The 26,673-nt window shown below is 45.8% G+C and overlaps 1 long non-coding RNA gene across 1 annotated transcript in view; it reads right to left on the bottom strand.

Annotated features, from left to right (window-relative positions):
* LOC144773780 (uncharacterized) overlaps window positions 1-20,209 on the bottom strand; it is a 174,996-nt gene extending 154,787 nt beyond the window's left edge. The window contains exon 1 of the long non-coding RNA XR_013600062.1: window positions 20,018-20,209. This is a non-coding gene — a long non-coding RNA (uncharacterized LOC144773780). The remainder of the gene's footprint in view (window positions 1-20,017) is intronic.
* Between the last annotated feature and the right edge of the window lie 6,464 nt (window positions 20,210-26,673).

Raw genomic sequence — 26,673 nt, 5'->3', positions numbered from 1 at the left:
CAAACCTCCAATGGTCTCTTCCGCTTCACAAAGTTTGGTTCCTCAGCATGAATTAGCTCTGCAAGAGGTAGAACCCTTAGTAGGAGGACCACACACCCCTGGTGACGATCTGGATCATGGGGCGGCCTCTCGAAACGGGAACTTAAAAGCTCTATCATGGAACATAGCGGGATTGGCGGCCAGTTTAGAAATCCCTGATTGGTGCACGTTTGTAGACCTCCATGGGATTTGTCTATTCCAGGAGACATGGGCCCTTACATCCATGCATAGATTGGGGTATGTTTCATATATGGAGCCTGCCATAAAGGGCCAAAGAGGAAGCCATCAGGGGGTTGTGTATATGGGTGGGTGTACATCTTGGGTTTTCTATTAAAAGGATTGATACTAATAGTCCCGATTTGATATGCATCCTCTTGTCCCGCTCGAACTTACCGAAATTGGCCCTCATTAATATTTATTCTAGGCCAGTTTGCTCGGGAGGTACCTCCCAGACCCTAGACTCCTTGAGTACCTTACTGCATTGTTTACCCGGTGATGCCGAAGTGTTGATTGGTGGAGACTTCAACTGCCACTATGAACCACTAATGGGCGCCACCCAGGTTACATCAGAAGAATATGATACCTGGCATATCCCACTCCCAAATATTTATCATGATAAATTTTGGTCAGCTTTGGTACTTCAGCTAACATCCCTCACCTATTTATTTTCTATCAGAGCATGTAATGGGCGCTTCCCGGGGGATAGTCCAGGGAAGTTTACATATACTGGTATGGGACACTCTTCCGTAATTGACTATTTTATGACCAGCTTGGGACTCTGGCACAGAATATGTAATTTTTATGTAATTAATCGTACGGAAAGTGACCACAACCCTTTAGTTGTGGAGATGGATCTGCTTTTGCCCATCGAGGATCAAGATGGGGTAGATCTTCCTGCAAGGGACATTAGGATATTTCAAGGTGGGAGGAGAATTTGCTGGGCAACCCTAAAAAGGTCCCCTGAAAATATGGCCAAAATGTACACAAGTGTAATCCCCCTGTTAGAAAGGGTAAACCCAATGAATGTCACTACCCCCGGAAATGGCATAGGAATCGATCTCTATGAAACCCATAAGGAACTAATGGTAACACTGGCTGATTGGTTTTATAAACCTTCCCCCCTAAAACCGCTGCAGCAAGGGGATAGTAACCCTTGGTATAACAAGGGATGTAGGAAGGCAAAGTGTGCTCTAGTAGAGGCACTCAAACATGGTAGTAAAGACCCTATAATCGAAGCCAGGAGGGCATATAAGGAAATCATTTTTCATGCTAAGTTAGAGTGGGAAGTTGAGAGATGGTACGTGATCAGACAAGCGTTGGCTGTAAAAGACTTAAGAACCTTCTGGAATCTCGTACATACCGGGAAAACAGAGGGCAAGTCTACGATTGACCCAAACATCTCGGAAGAATCTTGGTGCTCATATTTTAAAGATATTTATTCTATTCCCCCTTTATTGAGAAGTGGGGTCCCTGGTATCCTTTTGGCCCTGGATTCCAGTTGGAGTCCACCGCCTTTTTCTATGGCAGAGGTGGAATTAGCTGTGGTATCTCTGCCATCTAATAAAGCTCCGGGGCTAGATAGGATCCCTGGTGACCTTTTTAGAGATGAACCGAGGATCTGGGTCCCCTATCTCACTATGTTATTTAATTCAATCTTGAAGGGAATACCATTTCCGAGTACCTGGTTGGGGGCGGAGATAATTCTCATATATAAAAAGGGTTCTCCGCTTGAACCGTCAAATTATAGGCCCATCAGCCTTATCGATGTGAGCCAAAAAATATACGCCAGGCTTCTCTTGCAACGTCTGCAGGCCTGGATTACAGATAATAATATCCTTTCACCACTACAGGCGGGATTTAGAGCCAAAACGTCAACTATTGACCAACTGTTTCGGCTCCAGGTCCTCTACTGAAAGCATGTTGTATTGGATGGGGGTAGCCTGTACCTAACATTCGTGGACTTAAAGTCTGCATTTGATATGGTGGACAGGAATCAACTTTGGAATATATTATTAAATATGGGGATTCCACCGTATCTATGCTATCAATTTAATATTCTACACGAAGGAACCTTTGCTAAAGTTCGCTTCGGAAAGTCTGGTCAACTAACTAGGGCATTCCCAATTGAGAAGGGGGTTAGACAGGGCTGTGTTTTTGCCCCTACCCTGTTTTCCCTCTTTCTTAATGGCCTTATAGAAGACCTCCTCACAATAAAAAATATTGACTCGCCTAAACTTGCTTCCGGAAGATTTCCCGCACTAATGTTTGCGGACGACACCCTGCTGCTTTCAAAATCACCAATGGGTATGCAGCGGGTGTTGGACCAGTTTACTATTTTTTGCAAGAAAATAAACCTGGTGGTTAACATCGACAAAACCAAGTACATGGTTTTCAATGCCAGCACAACTAATTGCCCTCATCCAAAAATGGATGGCCGATCCCTAGAAAGGGTATCTAACTTTGACCACTTAGGCCTATCCTTGAATGACAAAATGGGGTGGGGTACACAAATGGCCAAGGCCAATTTAAAACTGACCCAGGCTGTCGGGGGGATTTTAAAAGTTCAAAAAAACTGTGTGCAAAAAATAGTGAGTGCGCCGCTTGAAATTTTTAAAGTCCAAGCAAGAGCTTCATCCCTGTATGGGGCAGAGCTCTGGGGGCACCTACCGTCACATGAGTTAACTATTACAGAAAATAACTTTATTAGGCAAATTCTGACCTTGCCAAAAAGCACTCCATTTGTACCACTTAGGCTGGATTTGAATATTAGACCGATAGCAGATGCCATCGCCTCATGCCCGCTCCTCTATTGGAGGAGACTATGGAGCACTCCCGAGTTGGAGAGTTACAGGGAGGAACTAAAGGTGGTGATGGCCTCTCTGGGTGCAGGTAGGATCCCATGGTTATCCTTTATAAGGCAGTCAGCAAGCAGAATTGGGCTTGAGAATCTCTGGCTCGATCCTGGGGTCTCCTGCCCAGTTATCTCAAAGAAAACCCTGGCAGACACCATAAAATCCCATAATCTACAGGAAATGTATCATTCAGCCAGGTCATCAAGCCTGACTGATGGTTTCCTGGATTACAAGATAGATTATTGCTTTGAACAGGAACTAGACGCTATCCAACCAACCTTAGCGAAAAAGCTCTATCTCCAATTTAGATATGGTACGTTGCCGTTATATTCAATTACTGACAGGTGAAGGGGGGGGTCCTGCACGTCCGTGTCCAGGCTGTAAATCGGAGGCTGAAACTCCGCTGCACGTTACCCTCTTTTGCCCAGACTATTGCAATATTAGGAGAAAGTGGATAATACAGCTGTGTAAAAATTTAGGAATTAAGAACTACTTGGTGTTTTTTAGGATCTTGAAATCAGACACCAATGCATTGGTAGTCACTGCTGTAGCAACATTTTCATTTTCTATGTGGCTAATGCGAAGGAATTTGCTCAGATAAAGATGGCACACATTTTTATACATAGTATTGAGCCCCTGTGAATAAATGGTATTCAGACAACAGTGGTCCCATCTCAAAGAAATACATACAGAATAAATATAGACACAATCGTAACTATATTGTATTATGGACTTGTCCAGCCGGACAGTGGTCCAATAGTTTTACTTCTGAGGAATAGAAAAAGTTATTACACAACAGTACATAATGTGGGGCACAAGCCTGTACCGAACTTGCAACTGTGCGACTAACACACACTAGTGACAAAGAAACACAAAAGGGCTTGTAGGCACAAGCATGAGGTTCGAAGTACTAGAATTTACACAATGTCATAGTACATCACAACATGGTATTACACCTTTACATCAATTTATAATAATACAATTTTGTATAAGGTGTCATTTAAGTCGACGGCGTTTCGATCTGTTAACTAGGTACACAGATCATCATCAGGACACAATTCTTATGCCTAATATTTGGAAGCCTCTGATGCCTACAGGGGAGGAAAGGTGGGAGGAATAGAAAAGACTAGTGAGGATTAACATTTAAAATTCAATTCATTGCAATAATACATAGCCAGATTGTTGATTGCATAAGCTAGTTACATACACATGAAGTGCATACCAGGGACATGTTAATTCGTGAGTGATGGTTATTTACAGTGAAGGAAATCATCAAATAAAAACTGTATGACTTGCCATGCAAGATCTATGCATTGATAGAGGAAGCGCATCTTCCTAATAGAGCCATTTCTCATATACAAATACATTCGCCAGTAGAGTCACCTTAAGTGAAAAGTACAGTCAGTAATTACTCTTTCCATAATCATGCGACTAGTTCAAAATAACTTGGTAGTAATAATAAGTCATTCTGAACTTGCTGTAATAAGCCGATGCAAAAACAAGGGTTAACCGTAGTGAACCACAAGTTAATAGCTAACTGATTGCAGTAATAGGGATCCGAGCGAATTAAAGGTGACCCTCACAATAGTGGTTCGGAAGTGATGAGCAATTTTAAGGGGGGGGAAGGTGTCAGACCGTCATTGCGATGGTGAATGTTAGTAGCGACCCGAATATAACTAAGTTGAGCTTACCGAGAACCGAGTAGGTACGGCTCGGAGTCAGTCAGGAGTGCATAATGGCACTAGGCCGACTGCCCGTCAGCGAGATAGCCTGGGAAATTAAGGGAGGGAATTATAAGGGAAGCCTGAATATTGGAAAAACGCAGTGCCAGGAGACAGTAGCTTACCAGATACAGGGCGATTACAGCGTTTCAATCGTGGCGTCTGTATGGAAGTTCAAGCGTTAGTTACGCCGCAGACGATTAAGGATAGGTGAGGTGTGTCACATGATGTTACTCGAAAGTGTAGAAGGACTCGCAACGTCGGGGAGCCCGACATGTCGGCCATCTTGGAGTGGTGAATTGATTTAGATTGAAGGTCGTAAGTGTATTCAACTAATTAGATATTGGCACAGTGCTAATTATTAGGACATATATAGCATTTCTTAATAGTGCCCTCATAGTTATATTTGATCAGAAGTCCTACGATCAATTAACTGAGACATAGAGTTAGCAAACCGACTAAGACACAATTATAAACACAATGCTATCGATCTAGTGACATATGGCATCAAGTTCCCAATATGTTCCGCATAAAAGGTAGAACCTGAACCCATATGATGTTCAGCAAGTCTGTAATCATAACCATTCTCCATTTGCAACCTACCAATTTGGTGATAAATCAGGCAACGATGATTCATAATACAGTGTTCCAATCTTCAAGCAGGTTTAACCCCGTATTGAGGCTGTCAGTCCTCAAAATCCATTTCAATTCTTCTTTACAAAGAATCCTTGATATGTCGCCATCCCTGGGAGGTAACTTGATGGCGGTAATTACAGTCCATCTAATGTCATTTTCCGTGTGACCTTTCTGGATGAAATGTTCAACCAAAGGTGCGTTGGCCGTCCTGCACCTTACTCTGCTTCGATGCTGTGAGATACGTAGTAAATTTTTTTTAGATGTTTGACCTATGTACAGCAAGTTACATGGACAAAAAATCGCATACACCACATTGCAGGTGTTACAGTTAGTGAAATCAGTCAAAATATGTCTCAGATCTTTATATACAAACTCTTTACATTCAATAGTAAATTCACATGCAACGCAGTTGCCACATTTCACGTGTCCTGTCAATGGTGGAAGGACCCAGATGTCATTTAGGGTGCGATTAGAATTGTTGATAATAGGCAAGGCAGCACGTACCAGCTGATCCTTGATATTTTTACTTTTTTTTAAAGCAAATAATGGTGCCTCTAATTCTAGATTCCCTGCATTTACTACATGCCAATTTTTCTTGATGAGCTTATGAATTGAGTTAGATACAGGCGAAAAAGTGGTAACACACACTAGACGCTCAGTTGCTGGTTTTGGTTTTGGTTCTAGCAGTACCTCTCGTGGACAGTACCATGCCCTTTTAAGAGCATTTCGTACCAGTCGCCTAGGATAACCTCGGGTTATTAGTTTAGTACTCAGAGTTTTGGCCTCATTAAAATAATCTGTTTTTAAGGAACAATTCCTCCTAATTCCTAAAAATTGTGAATATGGAAGACTGTCCCTAAGGGCACGTGGATGGTTACTACTATAACTAAGTAGGGTATTGCGCTCTGTTGGTTTTCGAAAGAGGCTGGTGATAAGCCTACCCTCAGAGTGTTTAATCATGAGGTCTAGGAACGGAATGCATGATTTATTGTGAGTTATAGTGAAGGTCAGTCCGTTACAATTATTGTTCAGCCAGTGGAGGAAAGGTGTAAGGGATTCCTCAGTATCCTGCCAGATAAGAAAAATATCATCAATATAGCGTTTCCAGTGCTTTATCCCTGAGCGAAAAGGGTTGCTATCATCTAAGATGATGTTACGCTCCAAGGAGTCCATATATAGGATAGCCAAATTCGGGGCAAAAATTGCGCCCATGGATGTACCACGCACTTGTTGATAATATTTCTCTTAAAATGTAAAAAAAATTCGGGTCAAACAGATCTCTAGCAATTGTAAGATAAACAAGGTTGGGACTGGATGTGGTCGTGGTCTAAGATCAAGTATGTGCTCCATCACCATCAGTGAGTCTCTCTGGGGAATGTTTGTATACAATGATTCGACATCAAGAGTACATAATGTATCTGATGTAGGATCAAAAGAAATGTCTTCAAGAAGATTAATCATAGACATAGTGTCCTTGATATAACATTCGGTAATAGGTGCAAAGTCTTTCAAGAAATAGTTGACATAATTACCCAAAGGTTCAAGAACTGATCCGCACCCGGAGACGATGGGACGTCCCGGAGGGTCTTCCAGTCGCTTATGGATCTTCGGGAGTGCATAGATCACCGGAGTTCTGGGAGTCTTCACATTTAAAAATTCAAATTCATGTTTAGAGAGGAACCCTTGGTCGAGGCCTTCAGTGGTGACTTCTCTTATTAGTGTTTGGAGCTCCTTAGTTGGATTAGTACGGAGTATACAGTAGTGATCTGTATTTGATAGTTGCCGCAATAGCTCTGTTTTGTATGCATTAATTTCCTGTAGTACAATCCCTCCCCCTTTATCTGCTGGTTTAATTATCACCTGCGTACTAATCCAACTAAGGGTTCCTCTCTAAACATGAATTAGAATTTTTAAATGTGAAGACTCCTAGAACTCCGGTGATCTATGCACTCCCGAAGATTCATAAGCGACTGGAAGACCCTCCGGGACGTCCCATCGTCTCCGGGTGCGGATCAGCTCTTGAACCTTTGGGTAATTATGTCAACTATTTCTTGAAAGACTTTGTACCTATTACCGAATGTTATATCAAGGACACTATGTCTATGATTAATCTTCTTGAAGACATTTCTTTTGATCCTACATCAGATACATTGTGTACTTTTGATGTCGAATCATTGTATACAAACATTCCCCAGAGAGACTCACTGATGGTGATGGAGCACATACTTGATCTTAGACCACGACCACATCCAGTCCCAACCTTGTTTATCTTACAATTGCTAGAGATCTGTTTGACCCGAAATGTTTTTACATTTGAAGAGAAATATTATCAACAAGTGCGTGGTACATCCATGGGCGCAAATTTTTGACCCGAATTTGGCTATCCTATATATGGACTCCTTGGAGCGTAACATCATCTTAGGTGATAGCAACCCTTTTCGCTCAGGGATAAAGCACTGGAAACGCTATATTGATGATATTTTTCTTATCTGGCAGGATACTGAGGAATCCCTTACACCTTTCCTTCACTGGCTGAAAAATAATTGTAACGGACCGACCTTCACTATAACTCACAATAAATCATGCATTCCGTTCCTAGACCTCATGATTAAACACTCTGAGGGTAGGCTTATCACCAGCCTCTTTCGAAAACCAACAGAACGCAATACCCTACTTAGTTATAGTAGTAACCATCCACGTGCCCTTAGGGACAGTCTTCCATATTCACAATTTTTAAGAATTAGGAGGAATTGTTCCTTAAAAACAGATTACTTTAATGAGGCCAAAACTCTGAGTGCTAAACTAATAACCAGAGGTTATCCTAGGCGACTGGTACGAAATGCTCTTAAAAGGGCAAGGTACTGTCCACGAGAGGTACTGCTAGAACCAAAACCAAAACCAGCAACTGAGCGTCTAGTGTGTGTTACCACTTTTTCGCCTGTAACTAACTCAATTCGTAAGCTCATCAAGAAAAATTGGCATGTAGTAAATGCAGGGAATCTAGAATTAGAGGCACCATTATTTGCTTTCAAAAAAAGTAAAAATATCAAGGATCAGCTGTACGTGCTGCCTTGTCTATTATCAACAATTCTAATCGCACCCTAAATGACATCTGGGCCCTTCCACCATTGACAGGACACGCGAAATGTGGCAACTGCGTTGCATGTGAATTTACTATTGAATGTAAAGAGTTTGTATATAAAGATCTGAGACATATTTTGACTGATTTCACTAACTGTAACACCTGCAATGTGGTGTATGCGATTTTTTGTCTATGTAACTTGCTGTACATAGGTCAAACAGCTAAAAAAATTCGACTACGTATCTCACATCATCGAAGCAGAGTAAGGTGCAGGACGGCCAACGCACCTTTGGTTGAACATTTCATCCAGAAAGGTCACACGGAAAATTACATTAGATGGACTGTAATTACCGCCATCAAGTTACCTCCCAGGGGTGGCGACATATCAAGGATTCTTTGTAAAGAAGAATTGAAATGGATTTTGAGGACTGACAGCCTCAATACGGGGTTAAACCTGCTTGAAGATTGGAACACTGTATTATGAATCATCGTTGCCTGATTTATCACCAAATTGGTTGGTTGCAAATGGAGAATGGTTATGATTACAGACTTGCTGAACGTCATATGGGTTCAGGTTCTACCTTTTATGCGGAACATATTTGGAACTTGATGCCATATGTCACTAGATCGATAGCATTGTGTTTATAATTGTGTCTTAGTCGGTTTGCTAACTCTATGTCTCAGTTAATTGATCGTAGGACTTCTGATCAAATATAACTATGAGGGCACTATTAAGAAATGCTATATATGTCCTAATAATTAGCACTGTGCCAATATCTAATTAGTTGAATACACTTACTACCTTCAATCTAAATCAATTCACCACTCCAAGATGGCCGACATGTCGGGCTCCCCGACGTTGCGAGTCCTTCTATACTTTCGAGTAACATCATGTGACACACCTCACCTATCCTTAATCGTCTGCGGCGTAACTAACGCTTGAACTTCCATACAGACGCCACGATTGAGACGCTGTAATCGCCCTCTATCTGGTAAGCTACTGTCTCCTGGCACTGCGTTTTTCCAATATTCAGGCTTCCCTTATAATTCCCTCCCTTAATTTCCCAGGCTATCACGCTGACGGGCGGTCCGCCTAGTGCCATTATGCACTCCTGACTGACTCTGAGCCGTACCTACTCGGTTCTCGGTAAGCTCAACTTAGTTATATTCGGGTCGCTACTAACATTCACCATCGCAATGACGGTCTGACACCTTCCCCCCCCTTAAAATTGCTCATCACTTCCGAACCAGTATTGTGAGGGTCACCTTTAATTCGCTCGGATCCCTATTACTGCAATCTGTTAGCTATTAACTTGTGGTTCACAACGGTTAACCCTTGTTTTTGCATCGGCTTATTACAGCAAGTTCAGAATGACTTATTATTACTACCAAGTTATTTTGAACTAGTCGCATGATTATGGAAAGAGTAATTACTGACTGTACTTTTCACTTAAGGTGACTCTATTGGCGAATGTATTTGTATATGAGAAATGGCTCTATTGGGAAGATGCACTTCCTCTATCAATGCATAGATCTTGCATGGCAAGTCATACAGTTTTTATTTTATGAATTCCTTCACTGTAAATAACCATCACTCACGAATTAACATGTCCCTGGTATGCACTTCATGTGTATGTAACTAGCTTATGCAATCAACAATCTGGCTGTGTATTATTGTATAGAATTGAATTTTAAATGTTAATCCTCACTAGTCTTTTCTATTCCTCCCACCTTTCCTCCCCTGTAGGCATCAGAGGCTTCCAAATATTAGGCATAAGAATTGTGTCCTGATGACAATCTGTGTACCTAGTTAACAGATCGAAACGCCGTCGACTTAAATGACACCTTAAACAAAATTGTATTATTATAAATTGATGTAAAGGTGTAATACCATGTTGTGATGTACTATGACATTGTGTAAATTCTAGTACTTCGAACCGCATGCTTGTGCCTACAAGCCCTTTTGTGTTTCTTTGTCACTAGTGTGTGTTAGTCGCACAGTTGCAAGTTCGGTACAGGCTTGTGCCCCACATTGTGTACTGTTGTGTAATAACTTTTTCTATTCCTCAGAAGTAAAAATATTGGACCACTGTCCGGCTGGACAAGTCCATAATGCAATATAGTTACGATTGTGTCTATATTTATTCTGTATGTATTTCTTTGAGATGGGACCACTGTTGTCTGAATAACGTTACCCCAAAGATCCCTTCTGATCTAATTGGGTCCCTTGTTGTCTCTAAATCCTTTGAATAAATGGGTCATTAGCGATATTTTAACCTCTTAACTATTATTGTATAAATTCTGTGTTTTAAGCTTTTAATATGTTTTCTTCCCACCCAGATGAATGTAAGATTAAATTTTATCAAATTAATTGTTTTAACTTATTCACGGACTGTTGATAAATGTATTTTAAAATGTATGTGCTTTTATGGTTATCTAACTAACCGAAATAAAGTCTTTGAATTGAATTGTATGTATACATAGCAGCACAGTACTTCTGTGGAGTACCATGGTACGGCAGACTCACAACACAGAATCTGATTGGCTGGCCACAATACGAAGAGAAAGTTGCAGCCCCCACTTTATGACTAGGGGCTCTATACTTGTGTTTGTAAAACAAATAAAAAATATAGAATAAGGGGGCAGGGGCACCCTGACCCCCTGGTCCCTGTGTGAGGTCCCAAAGATGCACCCCATGTAAATACGTAGTAGTAAGGTGGTATTGCAGCACCGTGAAAAAAAAGGGACAGGGCCTTGGAAACCTACACGACCATGAGGGTGGACAACAATAGGCTCTTGGCCACCTGTGGGTGGTTGGGTGCAAGCCAGGCCCTTTGGCCAACCCCACACAATCATCTGTTAATTCCAAAAATAGTTTAATATTTGCTCCAAACATTTGAGTAAGTTTACAAGAATAAATTCCTGGATTTTTTCAAGAGTCGGGTCTATGTTAACATTCCACATAAACCTATGCACTCATCAGAAAATATTATACGATAAGCGATGTCTTTGCAAAGGTAAATCATTTCATGTTATCCCTGTACATTCTGTGCCACCATTGTCTTCCGCAAACTATTTGATATAAAATATTTTAATGTACATATTGAACCCATAGTCCTTTGCCAGCATGACGCCGGTCAGTGGATGTGGCGCATATAGCTTGTAATTCCAGTCCTTAGGATGGATTCCCTGTTGTGTGATAATGCCTCTGGCCCTCTATAATAGAATGGACATACTTCTCTAGACTTCTCTATTTGTAGCATACTTGAGACATATTTCAAGATACTGATATTCAATGCTTAATTTGAGCCAGTGGTTTCCGGTGCTCGGCACCAGCACTAAATTGTCAACACCAGGACTTATGACAGTCTGACACATGGTGGCGCTGTATATCTAATTTAGAGATGAGTCCATCTACAGTTGTTTATACAGTAAAAATGATTAGTACCTGCCGCCCAAGCCTTTGTTACAGCATTGGGGGCCTGGAATAGTCTGACGTGCCACACTTGTAGGCGTGTGATGGCTAGTAGTTGAGTTGGTACTGTTATTGGCAGTGCTGGCCGCGGCAATAGGAGTCAAAAGGTGCAGTTTTCGCCTGACGATGGCCCTGACACTTATTATTTTTTACAAATTAAGCACTGCAGATATTAACTCGTTTGTGTGCTGCTAGGATGTAATCACACTTTTTAGCCGAGTGCAATCCATTAACTTTCTGCTAGGCGGGTCCTTACTAACATTCATTCTCTGCCTTACACTTCCAGTAATCCAAGGTCAGTGCCTATTACCACGTGGTTCTCTCAGTCTAGGACATGAAATGATCTGTTTCTGAAACCCTCCCTCCCTCCCTTGCAAGCCCCCACTGTGTCTACATAAATGTATGTGTTTTATTCAACATATTTTTCTGTCATGTATTCCCCTTTCACATATTGTATTGTATTGTAATTGCATGTATATAGTACTTACTACCTCTGAAGAGGCGTTGAAGCGCTTTTTCGGCGAGTAGCACGGTACTCAGGAACCCATAAAGGATTAGTGTTGAATTAGTATAGTGTAATATGAAAGTAATTTGAGTGGTGGATAGGTTAGTATGGCCTGCCCCAATAAAAATCAAGGGGAGGAACCGGTCACACCTCTTGCATCCCCTCACAACATCTTAGCTCACAAATCAGGTGACAGTAACCTTATAATAGGATTCTACAAAATATGCAAGCATGCAAAGGTATGCCAGTGTGAAAAAGTTTACCAGATTCAACCTTCTGCATACAGTACATAGCCCCTCCCCTAACTGCCTTGCTCGGTGGTACTGAGGTGTTATTTCTGAAAAGTTAGCTGACATATAATATGCATAAGGTTGCACTTTGACAGCAAGAGAGAATCTGCCAAAGGATAAAAAGCAGTGATGACTTTTAATCTCGAATTGCCCTCTTTACGACTAGTCTGCGGTTACCAAATGCTTTTCCAGACATCCCGTTTAACCCGCCGTGGTCGTAAAATAAAAAAGTTGAGGTATACAAATTGTGGGCTTCTTCTTTGAAAACCCTTCAACACGCTCTCACAATTGCTACTTTAGCATTCAGTACCGGTCGCACTTCTGTGAAAGTCATGAGCTTTCAACATGTGGTCCTAGCATCTTCCCGCACTGTGCCCGGGTGCTGCTGAGCATGCCGCCCTGGCCTCCCTGTACAGCTCCCAGGGGGACTTATGTCGATGCACGTGCTCTTCTCTTTCTTCTCGTTATTGTAGGCCGGATTTGGTATCTACACAACTACTCAGTGCCTGCAAGTTCATGCTGTTGAAACGTCAGCCTTGTGTTATATTTGGCGATGTTAATGTATCTGGGAAACGGCCTTTACAACGAAGCCGTTTCCACGAAATCTTTAACCACGCATGCAGTACAACGCATGCGTGGTTACCACTAAAGCCTTTACCACGCATACCTTTACTACGAGGTTTGTAGTAAAGGCATATGTGGTAAAGGTAAAAAGTGAAACGGGGGGGCTTGGGGGGGGTTTCCCCCCAAATAAAAAAACTCACCAGAAGTCACGTCGGGATCTGCGCATAATCAGCGTCGTTTAAGAGAGATCGGAAAAAAAATCCATTTCCTCTTAACGACGTATGACGTCACCACGCAAGTAGTTGAGGCAAAGGTTATGCGTGGTAAACGAATTCCGTTGTAACGCATGCGTGGTAAAGGCATGCGTTGCAACGGAATTCGTTGTAACGTCATACATTCAATGTATCTCTGTGTGTTTCCACATCATGATGCATTCATGTTAGTCGTTTACCTGTCCCAATAATATTGCATGTAACTAGAACTCGTACCAAGATATTATGCGGTATGTAAAACCTTGGTGGCACCAATACAGAAGTGTGCGACTTGGGTGACGGAATACCAAAACTATAATGCATGGGTTCTCTTGCATGACATAAAATAATCGACTTTACCGCAATCAATACAAGGAATGTCGAGCTATAAATACTAATTATATATTTACCTTGACCATGTAGTAGATGCTATTTTTTCGAAGGTTGATCTTAATGTAGCGTCATACAAATTGGGGGACAGGCACCCATGTACGTCATTTACGGGACGCCATGGGTCACAGCTGTGACACCTATCTTGCCCCTTGCTATCCCTGCACTGCCCATGCGACTCGTGACCTCTTCACAAAACGGACACAAATGAGCCCTGTTTACTTTCTGTTGATATATTTTATCTTGGAACTATATATTCATTACAGTGCGCATCTTTCTACGGCATTTTCTTTCCGAGGCACAAGGTGGGAGACAGGAGACTAGTGTAATATCACGGGTTTGTGATGACGTCACACCGGCAGACTTGGTGCATTACATTGTTGCGGGGTGAAGTGGTGGTATGCCCCGAAATATATAGTAAAGTGGTTTGTCCCATGTCATGTGGGACCAGTGGCGTAACGAAACTTGAGGGGTCCCCCCTGCCCACCACCGACCACTTTGAAGTTGAAGTGAAGTCCCTGGCTGACACTCTGTGTGAAGGAAGAGACAGTGGGGGCCCAGTGAGAGGCTGTCATGGTGTCCCCAAGCAGAGGCGCAACTAGAGCCAAATTTCGGGGGGGCTAAGAAAAAATTTCGGGGGGCTGAACCATTTCGGGGGGGGGGGGGGGCGAACCTTTAATCAGTAGGCAGAGTGAAGCTGCAGGGTCTCCAACAAGGGGTGAAACAACAGCAAGGCCTAATTAACATTCAAATGGTCTTTTAAAGACCTGTGAAACGTTCGGGTGTGGCTGTGTGTGTGCCCGGGATCTGTCTCATCCCGGGCTGCCACACACAACGGGGGGGGCTGAAGCCCGGTGAGTCCAATGGGTGTTGCGCGCCTGTCCCCAAGGGTGAGTCACTGGCTGGGGGGATGTGGGGGGGAGGGGGGGTTTCACATTCATTACTTGGCCTTTCTGCTGAGACTGCCAGGTGAAGAGCCATTTGTACCGCTTTGGCCGCCATAAGTGTGGCAGGGTATGCTCAGACGTGAGTCCCTGCTCACTTTGCCAATGGATTCAAGCAAGCCGGGCTGAAGACGGCTGGAATGCCAGAAACCGCTCCTCGGAAGCTTGTTTCCGGTCCAGGGAAGGCATGGCTTGGCAGTTCGGGCTGGACTGTTCCCATGAGGCACAGGGTCAGACTGATTTGCATATAGCCATGTCTGAACTGGGGTGGCAGAGTGGGCTAAAGAACGGTGATAGATCAAACTCAGATATTTTGACTGGGTGTGAGTGTTTCATTGGTTCAGATGCTCCGTCCATCACCACCCCCTTTTGTACTGCTTTGGCCGCCATAAGTGTGACAGGGTATGCTCAGACGTGAGTCCCTTGCTCACTTTGCCACTGGATTCAAGCAAGCCGGGCTGAAGATGGCTGGAATGCCAGAAACCGGTCCTCGGAAGCTTGTTTCCGGTCCAGGGAAGGCATGGCTTGGCAGTTCGGGCTGGACTGTTCCCATGAGGCACAGGGTCAGACTGATTTGCATATAGCCATGTCTGAACTGGGGTGGCAGAGTGGGCTAAAGAATGGTGATGGATCAAACCTAGATCTTTTGACTGGGTGTGAGTGTTTGATTGGTTCAGATGCTCCGTCCATCACCACCCCCTTTTGTACCGTTTTGGCCGTCATAAGTGTGGCAGGGTATGCTCAGACGTGAGTCCCTTGCTCACTTTGCCACTGGATTCAAGCAAGCCGGGCTGAAGATGGCTGGAATGCCAGAAACCGGTCCTCGGAAGCTTGTTTCCGGTCCAGGGAAGGCATGGCTTGGCAGTTCGGGCTGGACTGTTCCCATGAGGCACAGGGTCAGACTGATTTGCATATAGCCATGTCTGAACTGGGGTGGCAGCGTGGGCTAAAGAACGGTGATGGATCAAACCCAGATCTTTTGACTGGGTGTGAGTGTTTGATTGGTTCAGATGCTCCGTCCATCACCACCCCTTTTTGTACCGCTTTGGCCGCCATAAGTGTGGCAGGGTATGCTCAGACGTGAGTCCCTTGCTCACTTTGCCACTGGATTCAAGCAAGCCGGGCTGAAGACGGCTGGAATGCCAGAAACCGGTCCTCGGAAGCTTGTTTCCGGTCCAGGGAAGGCATGGCTTGGCAGTTCGGGCTGGACTGTTCCCATGAGGCACAGGGTCAGACTGATTTGGATATAGCCATGTCTGAACTGGGATGGCAGAGTGGGCTAAAGAACGGTGATGGATCAAACCCAGATCTTTTGACTGGGTGTGAGTGTTTGATTGGTTCAGATGCACCGTCCATCACCACCCCCTTTTGTACCGCTTTGGCCGCCATAAGTGTGGCAGGGTATGCTCAGACGTGAGTCCCTTGCTCACTTTGCCACTGGATTCAAGCAAGCCGGGCTGAAGACGGCTGGAATGCCAGAAACCGGTCCTCTGAAGCTTGTTTCCGGTCCAGGGAAGGCATGGCTTGGCAGTTCGGGCTGGACTGTTCCCATGAGGCACAGGGTCAGACTGATTTGCATATAGCCAAGTCTGAACTGGGGTGGCAGAGAGGGCTAAAGAACGGTGATGGATCAAACCCAGATCTTTTGACTGGGTGTGAGTGTTTGATTGGTTCAGATGCTCCGTCCATCACCACCCCCTTTTGTACCGCTTTGGCCACCATAAGTGTGGCAGGGTATGCTCAGACGTGAGTCCCTTGCTCACTTTGCCACTGGAATCAAGCAAGCCGGGCTGAAGACGGCTGGAATGCCAGGAACCGGTCCTCGGAAGCTTGTTTCCGGTCCAGGGAAGGCATGGCTTGGCAGTTCGGGCTGGACTGTTCCCATGAGGCACAGGGTCAGACTGATTTGCATATAGCCATGTCTGAACTGGGGTGGCAGAGAGGGCTAAAGAACGGTGATGGATCAAACCCAGATCTTTTGACTGGGTGTGAGTGTTTGATTGGTTCAGATGCTCCGTCCATCACCACCCCCTTTTGTACCGCTTTGGCCACCATAAGTGTGGCAGGGTATGCTCAGACGTGAGTCCCTTGCTCACTTTGCCACTGGAATCAAGCAAGCCGGGCTGAAGACGGCTGGAATGCCAGGAACCGGTCCTCGGAAGCTTGTTTCCGGTCCAGGGAAGGCATGGCTTGGCAGTTCGGGCTGGACTGTTCCCATGAGGCACAGGGTCAGACTGATTTGCATATAGCCATGTCTGAACTGGGGTGGCAGAGTGGTCTAAAGAACGGTGATGGATCAAACCTAGATCTTTTGACTGGGTGTGAGTGTTTGATTGGTTCAGATGCTCCGTCCATCACCACCCCCTTTTGTACCGGGAAGAGCCATTCGTTATTCTGTGGGAGACAGAATACCGTGACCCACATCATGGCCGTGAAGCCACAGTAGTAAGTAGCCCTTGGCCCTGTCAAGCATCAAGCACACAGCCTCGAAACATTTGACTACCACCACAAAGTCAATACAAAAGGGGGACCAATTCTGGACAATATTTAGTGGAGTCCAGTGTACACGTCCAGTCAAACATGTAGCACAGAAAGTACAAAGTTCCCCAAGAATGTCTAGAAACGGAGAAATAAAGGGAAAAAGGGGGAAGGAGTGTGCAACCTAGAGTGGGTAGAGTCAGGGAGCGAAGGGCTCCCTTATTAGAACTCAGAGGCCTCACACACCCAGCGAGCTAGATGTCATGCTTCATCATTGGCCTCTTGCTCCTCGACAGGCTGGCGCTGCAATGCCTGACGGGCGCCACAAGGGCGCTCTTTGTCGGAGATCTTCAGTTCAAGCCAACGGTTGAGTGCATGTGAGGGGGAGAAATAAGAGTGTAGTCTAGTGGGGAATGTGAGATTAAAAAAGGTGAATCAATTCACAAAGATTTTTATTGGCGTGACTGATTCCCTTGAATAAAAGGTGGGAGGGGAGATAGAGGCTGTAACGGGCACAGGGAAACTACCTCGACCCTCAAATCAGGTCGACATGTTTCTTGCTTAATAACGCAATTCTTCAGGACCTAAAACAGTAAGTACTACACAGTGAACAATATACAAGTGAAAAAGGTGAAAAAGAAGCGATACAACCTCTCAGGGTCTGTAAAGGGGCAGGCCAAGAGGTTCTGCATTGAAGGGTAAACCCTAATGGAAGTCCCTAGTGGGCCTCGCAGTCTGTTCCCGTGGGGCAGCACAAGAGGGAAAGTACCCTGTTGGCAGTGCAGCCCATGGCTTGCAAACCTACCCACACGCGAAGCGCTCGAACTCAGGCGCGGAACAGCTGGTCCACAAAGTGACAAAGTGTTGTGCAAACACCAAAGGCAGCAGCCTTTATTGTCCAATGCAAAGCGCCATCAGCCCTCACAGCCTCCCCCCCCTTCCCCCAACCAGGAAGCACCGGCACTACAGGAGGAGACACAGCACCTCTGCTGTGGCAGTGTGGGTCTTACAGATGTCCTGCCACCCCCTTCCCTCCTCGACCCTGTGCGATCACAGGCCCCAACCCTTCTGATCTTTGTGAGGAGCGGTCTGAAATGTATGTCTCTCTTACAACTTTAAAGGTCTTTCCCAGGCAGGGCCTGACAGCGGGAAAGCTCCTCACTTCGGTACTGAAGGAGTGAATAAATGCCGCCGTGCTGTCATCGTTCCAGGAGTATCGTAGATACTGCGGTACATACCCACCGGTCATCCCAGTCCGGTCCTCGTGTGAGGAACTGTTTTTTTTAAAGTCACGGGCTCCCAAATCATCAGCCCGAGCGGAGCGTATTGGGCAGATGAAGGGATAGCTAGCAGGAAAGTAAAAGCAAAAATATGTCCGGGCAATTACCACGTTTAAGCATCGATGTAGCTCCTCCTCCGGTTGAGAAGTCAGTTCAAGGCCAAGTGCGTGAAGAGTGCGCGAATGAATGAAGCTTCGGAATTTCTTCATCACACACTGGTGAAATCATCCTAAACGTGACCTTCACACACGCACACTCACGTGCAGCCTTCGAGGAAGGACACCCCCCGAGAGGAGCCAGGCCGGTCCTCCGTCCTCGTGTGAGGTATGAAAGCTCCGAGAAGCGGCTAGGCCGGTCGCCACCCACGGACACTCCTGCTACTAGGCTGTGTGTAGACCTTGTTTGGCGAGTTCTCCCTCTTCCAGGCCTATTAAATAAACATTTTTTTCAAGACTGTTGTAGTTGGAGGACAATGTCTCCACGTGAGAGTCTGCTGCCACTCAGGTAGGAGGTACGTTCTTTTGTTCCATGTTAGGGCGTTGATTACAGCCAAACACCAACGGGTACTGTAGTATCCTGCGGGACACATTCTAGTGTTCCGACTTATGCCCTATGTAACCAGCCACTCACTGAGGGCTGGCTCCATACTGAACCCCACACCCATCCATCATTGGTGTCACCAGTCAGGGCCTAAACTTCCACAAAGGCGACAAGCAGGTCTGTTCCCACATGTCAGCTGGCAGCACCATTTCAGTATGTCATTGCGGCAGAGTGGCTATAGTGTAAGGCTCACAGCACCTACAGCCAGGCAGATGTCAATGGTTGCAGGGCAAGAAGACAGCCACTCTGTTCACACACGGCGCGGCCCCAACAGCCATAGTGCTGACCGGCCCTGCAGAATGAGGTCAGTGGAAATACGCAACAGGGGGAAGCGTCACAGCGCCATGCTCGAGGTGCCCCCACGCTGCCAAACCTCCTGTAAGAGGTGAGAGGCCTCCCCGTTTCGGCAGTGCCTGTGTGGACAAAAAAGTCTTTACAGAAGTTGAAGTGCACAAAGCACATGCCAGTGAGAGGAGCGGGCACATCTAAAAAGAATTGAGGGCTGTACATAAAGCCAGACACATATCTGATCCCCAAGTTGCCCCTACATGCTGGAGCACCCATCAGCAGCCCAGCATGCTGCCAGCCGTCCCGGGGAGAATGGAGGGAGAAACACCTTCTGGTGCATGACTGTTGCTGCAGAGGTGGCTGCTGAAAGCCACCTGTCGTCTCGTTACCCAAAGAAGCTGACCGACAGTGAGAAAGGTGGCCCGAAGTAGTTGACCACTGCGGTGGCCCCGAAGAAACTGACTACGCGGGCGTAGTGTCAACGGACCTGCCGCCCTGGAGAAGACAGCCTGTAGCACCTCCCCCCCATTAAGAGCAAGCAGCAGCAGAGGCTGTCGATGGAAGAGGCTGACCAGCTAGATGGCTCGACCTCGGAGTGGACGCAGCACAGACTCTGACTCACCTGACCTGAGGGCTGGGGCTGGGCCTAGCCTGCAGCTTCAGTTAGGCGTGAGCAGGACGGCCAGGCAGCAGGGCAGGGCCAGGGCAAGGTTTGCCAGGCAGGGGCCGGGGGGCTAATACATTAATTTAAATTATGGTCGCCAGTGACGGACTTCGACAGTCCTGCGTAGGAGCGGCTGAGTGGCTGGGTCTTCTTCTTGGGATGCCTCACGCGCACTTTTAGTTGCGCGCGCTCAATGCGCATTTCAGGAGTCAGCCAAATTCAAATCAGGGCATTGGTCAACCGCCCTGCCCCAGCCTGAAGAGTGCGCACATGCGTCGCGGAAGCAAATGCGTGCCGCACGCTCGCATCCACCCTCCCACCCACCATTTATTATAAAGAACCTCAGAGGCCCAGCTGGGGCTGCGCACCATTTATTAAGAGCATAAGGGGCCCCGGCTGGGGCTGGGCACCATTTATTAAGAGGAATAGGGTTGCTGCTGGTTGTTGAAACTTGCGTATTAGGAGTTATAAGACTTAGGAAAATGCCTCAGACCGCAGCATAACCAGCCTCAGAGAATTAATGTGTTTGGGAAAATAGGTGCAACCCTAGATATGTTCTTGGGCTCAGGTACATGAATTCAGATTTTCACATAGTCAGTATGAGTTTTGAGTGTTCTTCAGTAATACGCTTGTTTAAAAGAGGGCCAAGGCCCAGATTCTCACAACTGTCTAGCAGGCAGCAGCTCTAGAAGTGAGGTCGCCATGAAAGAGTTCAGGAGATGCTAAGGGCCGAAGGCTGGGTGTAGAGACATTTACATACAGATTTTGATCAGTAGTTGTAAATGCCCCTCTCTGAAATGGTTCCCCAAACACAGGCTGGGTCAAGACTGGGCTACTATCCTTGGGTTTAGTATCCCTCCATTGCTTGAATTGAGCCTACTCATGTTGCAACTGTTCCCTAAGTGTTGAATTTTCTAATTTAAACCTTTTCAGAACCAGTTGCAACTGCAGCATTAACTCAGGCAGACTGATAGCATAATTGAGGTCCCCTGATAGGGCACGTGCTACATCGTCTGTGAATATTTGGTCTTGATTGGTCATGGCGCTGTCCAAAATTAATGTTAAGTGTTGTGGCCTTACCTTGTTACAGGCAACCTACCTGGATCCCAGGTGATTCCAATGTGGTGGCAACGCTAGTTCCTTAACCCTCCCAAGACTTGCCCTCGGTTTACAGGAGGAGACACTGCTCCGGTGGCAAATCCCAGGGGGAAGGGAGTTGGGATGGAGAGAGCATGTGGAGTCAAAAGATGCTGTGGCTCGTCTACTTAACAGCAACACTGCAGCAGGCATTCACACCAGTCTGATGAATAGTACCAGCAGATATGGTACCTATAAACAAACAAATAGTTAGGCTTCAGTCTAGTATTAGCTATATCTTTTAAGGTATCACCTCACAAAAGTTGTTTATATCTCAACCAACCTTTAGTTTTGTTGTCAGTTGTTTTTAGATAGTTCATAGACATTCCTTCATCAAGGTTTCAAAACTGTGGTATGATTCCAGCACCAAACCCACAAGCTAATTTGGATGAGGTTAGCTTCATCCAAGTCTTTTCTGGCAGCGCCCTTCCAGGAAAATGTATAAGTTGAACAAAAACGCTGGTTGCCTTGTCTGCAAGCACGATATTGCGACTAAGCTCAGTGCATAGCGAAATCAAGTCTGTTAATGCTTTTTTGTCTTGTTTTTCCATCCAGGTGCCAGACTGATGCGGGGCGTCCTTTGTGGAGAGGTTGAAGTGGAAATGTTAAAAGTAAAACGACGATCATGAACATTGCCTGCGCCATCTTGTTTAGTGGGAATGTCTATGTGCACATAAGCTGCAGCCATTTTAGCCATCACAGCCATTTTGTACTCTGTTGGTCACCTTCGTTTCACCCTGTCCTTGCTAGCATCCTTCTGACTCTCTGACCAAACCTGATATGTGTGCTGGGGGCTATAAACCCTATTGTCACGACAAACCTTAGTGCCACTTGCTGCCCCAAACTCGTTTTTCCTTTCATCTCTGTTTACTGACAAGCCTTTGGACAATCTTCCCCTCACTGCATCTAGTTACTAAAACCGGTCCCAGACACTAAAATGACCCTTGCAGACATGATTTATTGCACTACAAACAGCGACACTTGTTTTACCAACAATGAGACCTGTTTTAATCAACAGAGCGGACTCTTAGATCTGGCCGGTCTCACTTCTTTTAGACCCTGAAGAAAGGTCCAGCTGCGAGATAACATTGTCTGTTTTGACCTGGGCAGGAGGAGAATTAATGTTGGGCTTGTGTAACCATGTTGATGAAACAAATGTATTGTTTCAAACCTGTATAAAAGGAAGAGCCAAAGGAGTTGCCAGCAGAACACCTCCCTGAGACATCCCGGTGTCAGCAGTTGACGTGGTCTCCTCTTGAGAGTAATAAACTTTTTTCTTGCCTTCCAGTTGCCAGCGCCTGCCTCATTATTTTGATAGCGAATCCAACGTGAATTAAAGGTGACCCTGCACCGGGCAGCATTGGGGGTCTTAGGGGACTCGCTGCTTTTCACAAATTGGCGTCCCAAACGTGGGGTCCATCAGCAACACGTGGGTCCGGTAAGAGAGGTCCTAACGACGGAGTGAACATCTAAATGATTGGGGTTAACCTGCCCTGAAAAGACCCTCGTCTGGCTGCCGATCAACTGAACTTCACCAGTTCCGAACTTACCTCTCTCGAATGACCTGCGGTCCTGACTGGGACCTTAGAGGAGTGCCGCATTGATATTGGAGTGAGAGGACAATCAGGCGCTGGAAGGGGAAGACGAAGAACTGTCCATACGGTCCGGGTAAGGTCGTGAAAAAACGACTTTAATTGATTGATTGTTTGGATTGTTTGATCGAATACTAGTATTCCTTTTTGAGTTATTTGAGACATTCCCTGCTTTCAAACAACAGCAGAGAATAGGAATATTCTCTCTCTTTGCAGACAGCGAAGGACAGGTAGTGCAGGCTTATTGTCTACATTTGTTTGAGATATTCATTTTGACCGGTAAATACGTCATGCCTGTTTTCTCTAGATTGTTTTGTAGTTGTTTTAGACCGGACCGTTTGTTAGAGGTCAGTCAGCCGGCACCGCCGGAAGGCACCCCCAACAAGGCCATGTACATAAAATATGGATTAGCCACCCTAGCTTATAGCAAAATATGGCATAAATACACTAGGAAGGACCGGGTAAATCAGTGGCCTCTGACGGGATCTTTCGATCCCGCTAAAATAGAAATGCTAGAATTAGCTCTCCACAGAAAGAAAACTACGCCAGCCATGCTTGACAGCTTTGGCTATGGCGAAAAGAGGCAGCTCAACGAAAGAAAAGAGACGAAGCTAGACAAGATAAAGAAATGCGAAAATCAGCTTACCAAGCCTGTAAAAAGTTAGAAGAAGAAATAAAAGAAAAAGAAACCGATTAAAAGGAACAGGAATCAAATATATCAGGTCAATACCCTGTTAGAGCGCCCTCGACTCTTTACCTCGAGTTACCGGCGAAACAAGGAATAGATGATGATTTATTATTAGGTTCCCCAATCATATACATGCCACCCCCTTACACCCCCACTCATCCCATAGTACAACGCCAGGAACCCTAAAATATAGCCGAAGATGGCACGATTGTCTCGGTCTCCACCGCCTCTGCGCCAACCGAGCCACTTGCACCAAATGCCTCATCAAAAGATACAGTAGTGGAAGTAGGATCAAAGGAAAAAGAGTTGCCTAGGGTCCCGCGATTAAGTAAAAATGAGCGAGCATGCATTGATAAAATAGTTAAAACCCTCATGGATAGGAAAGAGACAGAAGAATATGTAACTGATATATGCAACTCCTATGTCGAAAACCACAAATGATACTTTATTGTACGTCTCTGTTACCACACTCTTACTGCGTATGAAGAGAAGTGCCAGGATGTAGGGCCCGAGCGACTAGTGGCTCTTTATAGGAAGGTAGACATCAGAGATGAAGGCGACAATGATGTGACAGAACTCTTTTCATCCACACTAGAATTTGAATTTGAATTTGAATTTAAAAATATTTATTCAGCGCTCGCATACCCAGCGGTTTCATGGCGCTAGTGATGATCAGTGGACAGACAGCAGATGAGAAGTTAAGTCAGGTAAGCTTGTGTAAACAAAAGAGTTTTAAGCTCTTTTCGGAACAGAGGGTAGGAGGGTGAGGTACGTAGAGTGACAGGGAGAGAGTTCCAGAAGGTTGGAGCCAGGACAGCGAACCTCGCTCCGCCAGCCCTTTGCTTTTTAAAGCGGGGGATGGTAAGAAGGGCCAAGTGGGCTGAGCGAAGTTCTCTGCCTGGACAATATGACTTGATTAGAGAGCAGATAAATTGAGGAGCGGTGCCCGATCTAGCTTGGTATACGAGACAACCAAGTTTGAACAGGGCACGTTCTCGGACTGGAAGCCAGTGCAGTGTTTTGAGTAGTGGTGTGGCTCGATGGTATCTGGGTAGGCCATGGATCAGGCGGGCCGCCTGGTTCTGCACTAGTTGTAGACGGTGAGTCAGATATGCAGGAGCTCCGTTATAGACTATGTTTCCATAGTCTATACGGGATAGTACCATGGCTAACATAATGATTTTAAGAGCTGAGGGAGTGAAAAAGCGAGAAACCTTCCTAATTACCCTAAGTGAAAAAAAACAAGAAGAAACCACCGAGTTGACTTGTGGATGAACAGTGAGTTGGGGGTTAAGAAAGATTCCCAGGGTTTTTACTTTGGCCACGGGAAGTGGGGGAGTACCAAGGGATGGGGGCCAAAAGGAAGGGGACCACGGACTGCAGCCACCTCCGGTCAGGACCAATTCGGTCTTGTCCGGGTTGAGTTTGAGGTGGCTGCAGTTCATCCAATCTTGGATAAGGATCATGATGGTTTGGACGTTCAGGGCGGATGAAGGTGAGTGGGACAGGTTGAAGATTAACTGGAGGTCATCCGCGTAATTAAACACGGTGACCTCCAGTTGCTGCAACATAAAAATGAGGGGAGAAATGTAGAGGTTGAACAGAAGAGGGGAAAGTGATGAACCCTGGGGAACCCCGCATTCTACTTTTCGAGAGGCCGCCTTAAAGTCAGCCAACCGGACTGCCTGGGTCCTCCCAGCAAGGAAAGACTCCAGCCAGGAGAAGGCTAAGCCTTCTATGCCCGCCGCCCAGACACGGTTAAGGAGGATGGTGTGGTCCACCGTGTCGAAGGCGGCGGATAGATCTAACAAAATCAAGGCTTGCGGAAGGTTGATGTCGATACCTTCACGCAGCTTGTCCATGACTGAGACGACCACTTTTTCTGTAGAATGCAGGGGACGAAAACCAGCTTGACAGGGGGAGAGGCAATGATTTGCCTCAATATGAGCGCTAAGTGTAGTGCTTATATGAGTTTCGAGCACTTTTGCAAGGTAGGGAAGGAGTGAGATGGGGCGATAGTTAGAGGGAAGAGAGGGATCGGCATCCAGTTTTTTTAGAATTGGGATGATAACTGCGGATTTGTGCGGGGTGGGGACGTGACCACGGGTGAGTGAGGCATTAAGAAGGGTTAGAGGGGGGGTAGGACAGGCCAAGTAAACTTCCTTAAGAATACTGGCAGGGGCAAAGTCTAGAGGGGAGCCGGATTTGACCCGGTGTAATAGAGGGGGAAGAGTTTCCGTAGTTAGCAATGGGATGTTAGTCAGCTTAACGGTAGTGGGAAGAGAGGGAGGGTCAACAAAGGTGGAGGAGGGCGGGGGAATGTTTTGTTTAATTTTGACAACCTTGTCTATAAAAAACTCATTGAGTGAGTCACAGAGGGGTTGGGACGGGGGAATAGCAGCCGTGGCTCTAGAAGATGAGGCAAGCTCGTGAACAGTGGAGAAGATTTCCCTCGACTGTGATTCCGCGCCCATTATCCTGTTGGTGTAATATTCTGTTTTTGCTTCCAGGATGCTTTTTTTATAGGTCTGCAGAATGGCCAAATAGATTGTTTTTTTGGCAGGGTCGTAGGTTCTTCTCCAGGTACGTTCAGCCCTTCTAGCAGCTAGTTTTTTTTCTTTAAGATCAGTAGTGAACCAGCGATTGGCTGCGTGGGTCCGCTTAACTGAGAGCCGCTTAAGTGGGGCAAATTCGTCGCCTGCTGTCGTGAGCCAGTTGTTAATAGCGGCCAGCTGTGGGACGGCTGATAAGTCGGATAAGTCGGGACAGGTCTTAACCAGGGTGGAACAGAAAGAGGGCATGTCAATTTTTCCCCATTTCCGAACCCAGGTGTTTTTGGGTAGGGGAGGTTTAAGCAGGGGTGCGAGGGTGAGGGAAAAGGTAATGATAGAGTGATCCGACCATGAACAGGGGGTTATGATAGGAGGTGTAGACGGAATGTTCAACGCCCAGATTTGATCGAGCGTATGGCCATGTGCGTGGGTGGGATTATGGATCAGCGAGACGAAATTCAGACTTTCCATAAGGCATGTAAATTCCTTAGATTGTGGGGTTTCGGCAGGGTCGCTGGGCCAATAGTTAAGGTCCCCCAAAACTAATACAGAGGAATTATTAACTGCCAATGTGGCCAAAAGGGTCTGGATATTAGGGATAAAGGAGGGGGTGGACTGGGGGGGGCGGTAGATAAGAACAAAAGT

The sequence above is a fragment of the Lissotriton helveticus genome, chromosome 1_1 (genome assembly GCF_964261635.1).
Source record: "Lissotriton helveticus chromosome 1_1, aLisHel1.1, whole genome shotgun sequence".
NCBI classification, from domain to species: Eukaryota; Metazoa; Chordata; class Amphibia; order Caudata; family Salamandridae; genus Lissotriton; species Lissotriton helveticus.
This window is presented reverse-complemented; position numbering and strand designations above follow the sequence as displayed.